The 13,390-nt window shown below is 40.7% G+C and overlaps 1 pseudogene; it reads right to left on the reverse strand.

Annotated features, from left to right (window-relative positions):
- Positions 1-8,448: 8,448 nt before the first annotated feature.
- LOC114228760 (tigger transposable element-derived protein 1-like) lies at positions 8,449-12,378 on the reverse strand (annotated as a pseudogene).
- Positions 12,379-13,390: the final 1,012 nt, after the last annotated feature.

Consider the following 13,390-nt stretch of genomic DNA (forward strand, 5'->3'; position numbering starts at 1 on the left):
TGTCAGTGGGTTTGTATCATCACAAGTGTAAGTTGCCAAGTGAAACTTAATTCTTCAAGAGCATAACTTAATGAGAATTGTCTCATTATAATTAGTTTATAGCATAATAATGAAACCAGCAGGGAAAGCTGTAATTGATGCATACATGGTATGGTCTTGGAGATCTAGATCACTTGTGGTTATTTTTTAAAATTCAGCATCAATTTGAATATAATGCACTTGTTATAATTTTATAAATATATTTTTAATTATTTCAGAGATGGGGAGAGAGATGGGGACATCAATGATGAGAGAGAATCATTGATCAGCTGCCTCCCGCATGCCCCACACTGGGGATCAAGCCCGCAACCCAGGCATATACCCTGACTTGGAATCGAACCATGACCTCCTGGTTCATAGGTTGATGCTCAACCATTAAACCACACTGGCTGAGTGATTTTTTATTAAAAAATATACAATAAAATTTATGATTTTAACCATTTTTAAGTATACAGTTCAAAAGAATTAAGTACATTCACATTTTTGTGCAAACATTACCGCTATCTCAAGAACTTTTTTCATCTTTCCAAACTGAAACTCTGTATCCATTAAACATTGACTCCCCATTCACTCCTCCCTACAGACTTTGGCAACCACAATTCTACTTTCTGTCTCTATGAATTTCATTATTCTAGGTATCCCATACAAATGGAAAAATACATATTTATCCTTTGTTACTAGTTTATTCACTTAGCATAGTTTTTTCAAAGTTCATTCATCTAAGTTCTATCATGTGTCAGAACCTCATTCCTTTTTGAGGCTGAATAATATTCCACTGTATGTATGGACTTCATTTTATTTATCTATTCAACCACTAATTCACATTTGGGCTATTTTCACCTTTTTGCTATTGTTAATAATGCTGATATGAACATAGTTATACAAATATATGTTTCAGTCCTGCTTTCAATTTTTTGGGTATATATAAAGAAGTGGAACAACCAGATAATTCTATGTTTAATATTTTGAGGGACTGCCATACTGTTTCCCATAGTGACTACACAATTTTATATTTCCATCAGCAATGTATAAGGATTCCAATTTCTCTACATACTTACCAATACTTTCTTTCTCTCTTTCTTTCTTTCTTTCTTTCTTTCTTTCTCTCTTTCTTTCTTTCTCTCTTTCTTTCTTTCTTCCTTTCTTTCTTTCTTTCTTTCTTTCTTTCTTTCTTTCTTTCTTCCTTTCTTTCTTTCTTTTTTTTTAATGCAACCAATCCTAATGGGTGGGAAGTGGCACCTCGTAGTAGAGTTGATTTACATTTCCCTAATAATTAGTATTGTTGGGCACCTTTTCTTGTGCTCATTGATTATGAATATCTGTAAATCCTCTTTGAAGAAATGCCTATTAAAGTCTTTTGTCCATCATGATTAATTCGGTTGTTTGGGAGGTTATTATTATTAATTTATCTTTATTGTTGAAAGTTACAGATGTCCCCTTTTTTCCCCATTGACCCCCATCCACCCACCCCACACCCCACACCCCCTGAAATTTGTCAGTCTGTTCCATGCTGTCCCCAAGGATAAGAGATCATTATTTTTTACTGCTGCATAGTATTCCATGGTGTGAATGTACCACAGCTTTTTTATCTACTCATCTACTGATGGGCTCTTGGGTTGTTTCCAGATCTTGGCTATTGTAAATTGTGCTGCTATGAACATAAGGGTGCATACATTCTTTCTGATTGGTGTTTCAGGTTTCTTAAGATATATTCCTAGAAGTGGGATCACTGGGTCAAATGGGAGCTCCATTTTTAATTTTTTGAGGAAACTCCACACTGTTTTCCACAGTGGCTGCACCAGTCTGCATTCCCGCCAGCAGTGTACTAGAGTTCCTTTTACTCCACATCCTCTCGGTTGTTTGGTTGTTTGGGTTTTGTTGTTGTTGTTGTTGTTGTTGCTAAATTGTGGGAGGCATATATTCTGGATGTTAATCCATTTATCATATACACTAGGTGCATGAAATTCGTGCATGGGGGGGGGTTTCCTCAGCCCGGCCTGCACCCTCTCCAATCTGGGAGCCCTTAGGGGATGTCCTACTGATGTCTTACACCTGGTCCCTGTGGTTTTCTGCTCTCTGTGGACCTGCCTGCTTGATGCCACTATAGGCCCTAGTGTCTGCTCTCTGTGGGGGGCCTGCTTGCCCTTAGCCGCCAGGGCCAGGGGCAAGAATGGCCCTGCCGTCTGCTCTCTGGCTCACTGCCATGGCTGCAGGGGAAAGCAGGACCCTGATGTCTGCTCACTGTGGGGGCCCTGCGGGGGACTGCTTGCCCCTCACTGCCATGGCCAAGGGTAAGCAGGGCCCTGCTGTCTGCTTGCTCACTGCGAGGGGCGTTCCCGCCCCGGCCCCAGCTGCTTGCACATGAGCTGGCTCGGAGCGCCTGGGTCCCAGGGATGTTCCTGCCCCATGCCCGGCTGCTCTGCATCTGAATGTGTAGGCCTGGAGCATCTGGGGGTCCTGGAAGGAAGCCCCAGCTGCTCCGGGCCTAGGCGCAGGCCTACAATCTCAGAGTGGCCTGGCTCCTGAGGATGCCTGTCCCCAGGATGCAGGCTGCTTGGCGCTGGCATGTGCATAAGCAGCCACAGGGCGGGAACATCCGCCGCGTTGCCATGGCGACACAGCAGAATTTCCTGCCCCAACCCTGGCAGCTCTGCACCTGCGTGTATAGGCCCAGAGTGGCCGGGAGTCATTCCGGGACCCGAGCTGCTCCGGACCTACGTGCGGGCCTACAGGCTCAGAGCATCCTGGGTCCCAAGGACGCCTCTCCACGGAACGCAGGCTGCTTGGTGCCGGCACACACAAGTGGCTGCCCCGTCCCCAGCCGCTCCGTGCTTGCTTGCTTATGCAAATTAGACCGCCATATTTGTTGGGTTAATTTGCATACTTGCTCCTGATTGGCTGGTGGGCGTCGCAGAGGTACGGTCAATTTGCATATTTTCCTTTTATTAGTGTAGATGGTTTGTAAATATGTTCTCCCACTCTGAGGTTTGCATTTTCACTCTGACAATAATATCCTTTGATGCATAATTTTTTTTTTATGAAGTCGACTTTTTTTTTTCTTCTGTGGTCTGTTCTTTTGGTATCATAGCAAAGAAATAATGGCCTAACCTATTGTCTTGAAAAATGTTCCCCATTATTTCTTCTAAAAATATTATAGATTTAGCTTTTTTATTTAGGTCTTTTTTCTATTTTGAGTTAATTTTTGTATATGGTATAAGGTAAGTGTCCGTCCTCATTCTTTTTTGTGTGAATGTTCAGTTTTCCCAATAGTATTTGTTGAAAGCTTTCTTTATCCTGTTGAATGATCATACACCCCATTTGAACATACATGTAAGGTTTCATTTCTAGGCTCTCTATTCTATTTTGTCAGTCTATATGTCAGTCTTTATGGTAGTACTACACTGTTTTAATTACTGTAGTAAGTTTTACAAATAGTAAGTTTGAATCCCCAACTTTGTTCTTTTTAAATATTGTTTTGGCTATTCTCTGTTCCTTGAGGTTCCATATAAACTTAAAATGGATTTTTCTATTTCTTTAAAAAAAATCATTGCAATTTTGATGTGGATTACATTGAATCTCTAGATTGCTCGGGTTGTGTTAACATCTTAACAATATTAAGTCTTACAATTCATTAATACAGGATATATTTCCATGTACTTATGTCTCATTCAATTTCTTTCATCAATTATTTTAGTATTCAGTGTCTAATTCTTTGGCTTCCTCAGTTAAGTTCATTCCTTAGCATTTTATTCTTTTTGATGCTATTGTAACCGGGATTCTTTTCTTAATTTACTTTTGGGATTGTTCACTATTGTTGTAGAGGGAAAAAAACAACTAATTTTTGCCCTAGCAGCTAGGACCTAGCTGGTTTGGCTCAGTGTATAGAGCTTCAGCCTGCAGACCAAAGGGTCCCAGGTTCAATTCTGGTTGGGGCCACGTACCTTGGTTGCAGGCTCCTCCCCAGCCAGGGCCCTGGTCAGGGCACATGCAATCTATATGTTTCTCTCATTCACATCGATCTTTCCCTCTCTCTAAAAGATCAATGGAAAAATATCCTCGGGTGAGGGTTAAAACAAACAAACAAACAAACAAAAAAAAAACCACTAATTTTTCTGTGTAGATTTTGGGACCTGAAACTTTGCTGAATTCATTTATTTGTGTGTGTGTGTGTGTGTGTGTGTGTGTGTGTGTGTGTGTAACCATTATGACCATTATGATCTCATGCATATAAAGATCATGTCATCTATGAAGAAAGGTAATTTTACTTCTTCTTATTCAATTTGATTTTTTTAAATTTCTTTCTCTTTCCTAATTACTCTGGATAGAACTTCAAATATTATTTTAAATAGAAGTGGCAAAAAAATGGGATAATGCAGTTTTAACAGAGACTAATATTTATTTTCACTGAAGATCAAATCTACAGTTTCAGTTTACATCAACTCCCATCAATTCATGTAAAAGAAAATAATTTAGGAATATTAATTTTCCTTCCCCTAAATAAAGTTGAGAGAGCAACAGAAATGAAATAGGATATTTAGGATGGAGAAAGGATCTGAAAATAAATAGTAGAATTTAGAGCAGAAGCTAAAAGGTCAATAACAATGGCAACTCTGGATTTTGTGGGATCTGAAGCTTATGCAATTTTTGGGTGCTCCTTTAAGGAAAAATACAAAGCATAGTAGTATATTGAATACTTATGTAAAATGAGAAAAGAAACTTATGTAAAATGAGAAAAGAAATGACAACAAATGTCTGTTGTCTTGGAAATTCAGATACTGTTCTCTGAGAAACTTTAAGAAGTTTGTCAGCAATGATTATTTAGACAAGTTTTCTGATTTCAATCTGTTTTTTTTCTTCCCATCTAGAATACTCTACAACTTATAGAAACTCCCAACATGTAACTAAAGAGCCCTGGTGATGCTGAAGCATCATTTGTTTCTTGGGGTGTCCATCATTTGATCAGTAGAATGCTTGAATACTGCCTGGACTGACCAGCAGACCCTGAGTGATGGATGAAGGGATTACTCTGACACACGTTTCTGTGAAAGAGAGGCTAAGGGGCTGCTGGCAGGAAGCACCTAAACAGCCCTGATTGCCTGCCTCCTTAGGCTTTTATTGTAACAACAGCTTGAACTAAAATTAACCTTTAGATACAATCAGTAGGGTTGTATCTAAAGGTTAAGCAGAAAGCACATGCTTCTGAGAAAGCACATGCTTCTACAAGATTGGGTCTAAAAGACTAACGAGAGATTCCAGCAAATCACCAGGGTGCTTGTACTTGTTTGGAAAAGTCAAGGCAGAGGCTGCCACCTTTGGCAAGGTCCCCCTAAAAGGCCCCTGACTTTTCAGAGAATCCTCCTTACAGACTTTCCAACCAAGTCCCCTGCTTCCCCAAAGAATACATGTATCCCCCAAGTGTTGGCTGTGAGGGGTAAGTCTGGAAAAAGTTACATTGCATTATTTTGTATAATTGCTCCAGGTCTAAAACTGGAAATACTTGTATTTGTATTCCATTTTAGCCAGAAAGGGACAAAATTTGCAGCTTTATTATAATGCCAGGCAATCAAAAGCATGACCTATTTAACCAATTTGTCTTTATAATTTTTGCCAAGAAAGTTTGATTACTGAAAATTTTAGAAGGATTTGCTGACCACTCAGAATTATCCATAGTATAATCTCTAGAATAATACATCTCAAGATGTATTATTCTAGAGATTTTTAATTGATTTTATTATTATTTTTTAACTTTCCAGAGACAGTGTACTCCTTATTTCTTATATATGGGTCAGTCTCTACCAAATTTCCCTTGTTACAAGACTGCTAATTGAGATATTCCCGAACAACACTTACAATGACTTAGTGACCTGCCCAAAGAAACAAAACTTATTTTCCTAGGGAAATAAAATTTATTAGGGGTAAAGAACTTTGCAGACATTTTATAATCCCTTTCCTTAATTTAAAATCATTTCTATTTTTCTTTAAATTAGTTGCAGATATAGGCAGACACAGTGGGTCATTGGGGTCCTTTAGGAAATGGACATGGAGACAGAGTTATGAACACAACAAGCTTATTGTGGGGTGATATCTGAAGAAAAAAAGGGAAAAAGGAGCAGGATTGGGCTGAGACAACCTCTGTCCACGATGTGGACAGTTTCAGCCAACTCAGTAAGGAGCTGGGGAATGATTGCTTGTTAGACCCCTACATTGAGCAGGAATGACCAGGCTTTAGAAATCACACAATCATTGACTAGGAGCTTTTCAGGAAAAGTATGGCATCTTCTGGAAAGTTGAGAGGGACCCTGAAGGCAATGCAGCTGGAGAATATCAACTGCATCCCTTACTGAACAGCAAATTCTTTCTTGAAAGGAGACCTAAGCCAGTATATCCCTGGCTACACACCTGATTGCACATTAAATTTCTGCATCCCCAGTTTGTCTATTAATTTTAAAAGTGTAATAAGTGTTTTGTTATGCCTCATTAGATACTCATCAACCACTTCTATACAACCAAAGAACGTGTGGATACCCAGCATGTGAAGCTGTTAAGAGTCCATTTAGTAAACATGGAATTGGAATGTGACATGCCTCAGTTCTGTGCCACATTTCAGCTTACTTGTGATCAAATAAAGTGCAAATTCTCTGACAAAGAAGACTATCTTTTATTCATATTTATATCTTCTCATCCTACACCCCCCCCCCCACACACACACACACAAATAGAGTCTGGCAGGACACCTGCTGTCAAGGAGGGTCAAAGTAAATGTTGTGTTTAATAGAATGACTGATAACAGAATGTTTTACCTTCTTCCCTTCATATTCATATAAACAACCTTTGTGTCAATTGCTATTGGTGGTTCTGAGTCTGGTTTTGAAATCAATATATGTGTCTATTTTCTCCGTTATGAAAAAATGCATAAAACCCCACCCAACAGTAACAGACAATACAAATGCAATAATGCTGAGAAGAAAAAATTCTATATTAAAAAATTGCATAACTATTTTCTGACATCTACCATTTCATTGACATCTCCAGTAAGGTAATCTCCTTTCCAGAACACCAGAGAGCAAGACTGGGGACAAAAATGTGTTATGTAGAGAGGGAACCAAGCAGTAATATGCCACAACAAAGGGGAGAAGGAAGAAAGGAAGGAAAAAAGGAGGAAGGTTATAGAAATTGTTTACAAAAATATGAAGATTGGGAGGTATCTCTGTGTAAATGTAATAACAACTTTCATTTTGTCAGTGGACAATTTTATGATTAGAGGAAGCTTGCTTTCAGGGTAAGGACATGTAAATACAGGCTGTCCTCGGTTACATCAGACTCGACGTACGTCGTTTCATGGTTACGTCGCCATCTCCCATTTATTTATTAAAAAAAAAAGTTCCATCATTTTGACGTATGTACATATGTGCTTTATGGTTTTTTTATTATTTATTTACCACAAGTAAAGGTAAGGAATTGTTATCTTTCTTTTAATTTTTTTTTTACTGTTTCACTTCATTACTGCTGTGTATATGCTCCATGTGAGTGACGTAGGTGCTTATGTAGGTGGGTTCCGACTTACGGTGAAAATCACGTTTTGTCGCTCCATAGGAATGGATCTCCTATGTAACCTGGGGACTGCCTGTATATGAGGTCCAGCTCATAGCTGGTATGCAACATGGATGTCAGGAAGCCTCAGTAGTTGCCAAGGAAAAACCAGTCCTTTGCAAATGATCACTGTCAGTCTATAGCATCCCCTGTGGGTGTAAGTCCAGCAAATTAGGAGGCTAACATTAAACATAAATAAATAAACAAACAAACAAATAAAATAAAATAAAATAAGAACCATTATTTTCAAAGTCTGTGGCTTCATTTGCAAAGGCATCTACTAATGGCCACTTTTCAGTGCTAGGAGACAAGCCATTGACTCCTGACTTTCTGAAAGTACCCCTAGAGAGCTGCAAATGGGGAAGTTAACACAAAGCCACATGAGGTCTTCCTAAAAGGCTCTTTGATGCAACTGATTATGATGTGCTGTTGGATAATTTACTTGTTTCTAGTGCATGATTGATGGAATTATTATTCATAATTAGGAGAAGCCTAGAGAGCAAAAACACAAACTGTTCTGACTAGCTGTCAGTAATTGTCAGGCTCACACTAATACTGCCCAGGGGAAAAGGCTCTGGCATTTTCCTTTAATTTTATTTAGGGACTAGAGGCCTGGTGCACAAAATTCATAGACCTGTGGGGCCCTGCTGTCCAGTCCCCCAATATTCATGTATTTTTGTATATGTGTGTATGTATGCATATTGATTTTTTGTTAACTCTCACCTGAGGACATTTTTCATTGATTTTTAGAGTAGAAGGGAAGGTGAGAGACACAGAGAGAAACATGGATGTGAGAAAGACATATCAATTAGTTACCTCCTACACATGCCTTGACTGGATCCAGCCCAAACAATGCCTCTGACAGGGCCAAATGCTAGCGGCCCACTGGGGCTCAGGTGTTGAGCATATGGCTATTTTCTGTTTCTGCTTCCACTTCTGGTAGAGGTCCCGCTTATAGGAGCTGCTGATGTAGTGACCACGTTCTGTCTTGACCTTCTTCCTGTCCTCTTGTCCTGACTGTCCCAGAAACCAATTCTTCTTCTGGTCCCACTTGAGCTGCTGCCGGCCCCTGGTCAGGTTCTGGGCCTCATCCCCCATCAGGTCCAGGACAGCGCCAGCCACCTGCTGCTCAGAGGCGCCCCTGTCCCCTCCAACGCTCAGACCCCATTCACTGTCAAAGTCCTTGGGCTGATAGGGGACATAGAAATCCTGGTCCAGTGGCCGGGCCTCCTCCTTCCACCTCTTGGCTCCCTGCTCAGGTCCTGGCTGCTGCTGTTTCCAGCCCACAGCCCCTGTGAAGACGTCCTCCATGCTCTCTCTCCTCCTCCTGATTCTCCTCCTCCTCCTCTTTCCCAGGCTACTCCACCTGCCGCGTTGGGCAGCTCGTGGCTAGGCCAGCCAGGCCCTCCTGCCGCTCCTACCCAGCCCTGCTGGAAGCTGGCGATGGCCTTTCAGTCCTTCTGCTGCTTGGCCGCATCACCTGGCTGCTCAGGTCCTGGCTGGAGGCGTTGATCTCAAAGATGGTTGCCTGTGAGCAGTACTGCTTGATGCTGTCCACCAGCCTCAGCCGCTGCAGCTCCTCCTCCTCGAAGCTGGAGCTGAAGAGGGGGTGCAGGCCCAGCACTGTGAGGTCCAGCTCCTTGGCCCACTTGATGGACTCTGGTTGAGGGTGCAGGCTGCCAGCACACATACTGCTGCTGGGCGTTGTCGGCCATGCAGCCCAGGCCCTGCAGCCGCAGTGACACCTCCAGGGTTTTCCACAGGCCAGAGTCCTCATCGTCCAACATGTTCTGTGGCACCTGGCCCAGCACGCTGTCCACACTGACTGCACCTGAGGGCTCCTTGTGGGGGTGGGCGAGGGTGAAGGCATGGCCCAGGAGCAGGTGGAGGTCCAGCAGGTTGGGGACATCATCTGGGGCCACCAAAAAGTAGGCTGTGCCACTTCGACCAGCCCGGCCACATGACCCATGTGGTGCAGAAAGAGCTTGCCCTTGGCCGGGAAGCTGAAGTTGATGACGTTGTCCAGTAGCGGGATGTCCAGGCCCTGAGCCACGAGGTCAGTCACGATTAGGTGGAGCATTTGCTGTGGGTTGGTTGATCTTGTGGGCCATCTGGTCCAGGGTGCTGTAGATGTGGGTGCAGCTCACCCAGGGACCTGGGTGGCTTCGCTCCGGCCCCACAGGCAGGCACCCGGGACCCAGGCAGCTTCCTTCTGGCCCAGGCTTTGTCAGGAAGGATGTCCAGAAGACCTCTGGTCTAATTAGCATATTACCCTTTTATTAGTATAGATGTAATTTCCTAATAGTAATCAAGTACTGTGGGCAGTGTACAAGCATTCCTTGGAAATACTGTGGGTTCTATTCCAGACCACTGCAATAAAGGAAATATTGCAATAAAGCAAGTCACATAAATTTTTGGTTTCCCAGTGCATAAAAAAGTTATGTTTACACTATCCTATAGTGTATTAAGTGTGTAATAGCATTGCGTCTAAAAAAAACAAAAACAAAAACAATGCATGTACATAATTTTAAAATACTTTATTGCTAAAAAATGCTGTCACCTGAGCTTTCAGAGAGTTGCCTCAATGTTGCTAGCTACTGACTAATCAAGGTGGTCATTGCTAAAGGTGGGGGTGGCTGCAAAAATTTCTTAAAATATTATAATAAAATTTTCCCCATGGACTGACTTTCTTTCTTTTTAAAAAAATAAATTTTATTGATTTAAGAGAGGAAAGGAGAGGGAGAGAGATAGAAACATCAATGATGAGAGAGAATCATTGGTTGACTGCCTCTTACACACCCCCACTGGGCATCAAGTCCACAACCCAGGCATGTGCCCTGACTGGAATTGAACTGTGACCTCCTGGTTCATAGGTTGACTCTCAACCACTGAGCCATGCTGGGCAGGCTGGACTCTTTCTTTCACAAACAATTTCTCTGCAGAATGCAATGCTGTTTGATAGCATTTTACCCACATTACAACTTCTTTTAAAATTGGAGTCAATCCTTTAAAACCTTGCTCCTGCTTTATCAACTAAGTTTATAAAATATTTGAAATCCTTTGTTGTTATTTCAATAATCTTCACATCTTCACCAGGAGTAGATTCCATCTCAAGAAACCACTTTCTTTGCTCATCCATAAGAAGCAACTCCTCATCCATTCAAGTTTTACCAAGAGATTATAGCAATTCAATCACATCTTCAGGAACCACTTCTAATTCTAATTCTCTTGCTATATCCACCACATCTGCAATTACTTCCTCCACTGAAGTCTTGAACCTCTCAGAGTCTTTCATGAATGTTGGAATTAACTTCTTTCAAACTTCTGTTAATGTTGATATTTTGACCTCTTCTGAAATATTCTTAATGGCATCTACTAGTAGAATGCTCAATCCTTTCTAGAAAGTGTTCCAACTTCTCTGTCAAAATCCATCAAAGAATCACTATCTATGGAAGCTACTGCCTTAAAATTTTATTTCTCAAATAAGACTTGAAAGTCTATATTACTCCTAGATATATGGGCTATAGAATGAATATTATGTTTGCAGGCATGAAAATGTTAGTCTTATTATACATATCCATCAGAGCTCTTGAGTGACAAGGTCTAATATATTTTTTAAATATATGTTTTATTGATTTCAGAGAGGAAGGTAGAAGGAGAGAGAGATAGAAACATCAATGATGAGAGAGAATCATTGACCGGTTGCCTCCTGCATGCCCCACACTGGGGATCGAGCCCACAACTGAGGCATGTGCCTTGACTGGGAATTGAACCATGACCTCCTGGTTCATAGGTTGATGCTCAACCACTGAGCCATGCCAACCGGGCCACGGTGTAATATTTTGAGTGGTAATATATTGAAAGGAAATTATTTTCTGAGCAGTAGGTCTGAATGATGGGCTTAAAATTTTCAGTAAACCATGTTGTAAAAATGTATGCTGTCATCTAGGTTTTCTTGTTCCATTTACAAGCACAGGCAAAGTTGATTTAGCATAATTCAAAAGTGCCCTAGGATTTTTGTAATGCTAAATGAGCATTGGCTTTAATATAAGTCATCAGCTGCATTAGCCCCTAACAAGAGAGCCAGTCTATCCTTTGAAACATTGAAGCCAGTCATTGACTTTCCTCTCTAGCTATAAGAAAGTTCTAGATGGCATCTTCTTATAGTATACAACTGTTTCATTAAAATGGAAAAATCTGTTGTTTAGTGAAGCCACCTTCATTAATTACCTTAGCTAGATCTTCTGGATAAATTGCTGCAGCTTCTACATCAGCACTTGCTGTTTCACCTTGCACTTTTATGTTAAAGAGATGGATTTTTCACCCTAAACCTTATAAAACAGCCTCTGCTAGCTTCAAACCTTTCTTCTGAAGCTTCCTCACCTCTCTCAGCCTTCATAGAATTAAAGAGACTTAGCGTCTTGTTTCAGATTAGGCTTTGGCTTAAGAGAATGTTGTGGCTGGTTTGACCATCTATCCATGCCACTAACACTTTCTCCATATCAGCAAGAAAGCTGTTTCATTTCTTATTATTTATGTGTTCACTAGAGTGGCACTTTTAATTTCCTTCAATAACTTTTCCATTGCATTCACAACTTGGCTAATATTTTGGCCATTGTAATAATTAGCCTAACTTCAATATTGTTGTGTCGTAGGGAATAGAGAGGCCCAAGGAGAGGGAGTGAGATGAGGAAGTGGCTAGTTGGTGGAACAGTCAGAACACATACAGCATTTATTGATTACATTCATCCTCTTATATGGCCATGATTTGTGGCATCCCAAAGCAATCATAATAGGAACATTAAAGATCTCTGATCATAAATCTCCATAATAAATATAACAAAAAAGAAAAAGTGTGAAATGTTGTGAGAATTAACAAAATGCAATACAGAGACACAAAATGAGCAAATGTTGTTGGAAAAAAATGGTACCCATAGACTTGTTCGAAGCACGGTTGTCACAAACCTTCAATTAAAAAAAGAAGCAATATCTGTGAAGCATAATAAATAAGAAAAGCACAATAAAACAAGGTGTGTTTGCATGGGGGAAATTTCCATTTATTCCAGTGTTGTCTAAACACTGAGTGGCCAGATTATTATGATCTCTGAATGCATAATAATCTGGCCACTCAGTGAATATCCTATATAATAAAAGGCTAATATGCAAATTGTCCCCTCTACCAGGAGTTCGACCAGCAGGCAGGCCAGCCAACCGCCCATGTCCCCTCCCCCTGGCCAGGCTGGCTGGACCCCACCCATTCACGAATTCATGCACCGGGCCTCTAATATATATATACATACACTGAGTGGCCAGATTATTATGCGTTCAGAAATCATAATAATCTGGCCACTCAGTGTATTTTTATTCCAGGCTTACACTGCCATACTTAAGGTAAGCAATGACATTTTTCTTACTTCATAATCAATACAGGTTTGTTTTTATGGATATAATTACAACTTTGATCCAGAAATCTATAGTCATTATCACCAAATTTAGGAAGGACTCGACTGAACACTGTTTGAATAGTTTTGCCAGATTTTGAGGCTGTCAGAGACAAGTAGATCCCAGGTAATATTAAATTAAGTATTTGCAAATACTTTGTGAGTCAATATTTTACAGCTCATATTTCTGTCTTCTTCTGTAATTGATGTGTGTAGTCAAGTTCACTGTGAATTGAAAGCTCACATCTAGCTGAAAATGACTTACATGCAAGAATCTTGATCTTTGTCCAAAATACCCCCAGAAAACTTAGAAGTTGAGT

This window comes from Eptesicus fuscus, chromosome 1 (genome assembly GCF_027574615.1).
Source record: "Eptesicus fuscus isolate TK198812 chromosome 1, DD_ASM_mEF_20220401, whole genome shotgun sequence".
Lineage (NCBI taxonomy): Eukaryota > Metazoa > Chordata > Mammalia > Chiroptera > Vespertilionidae > Eptesicus > Eptesicus fuscus.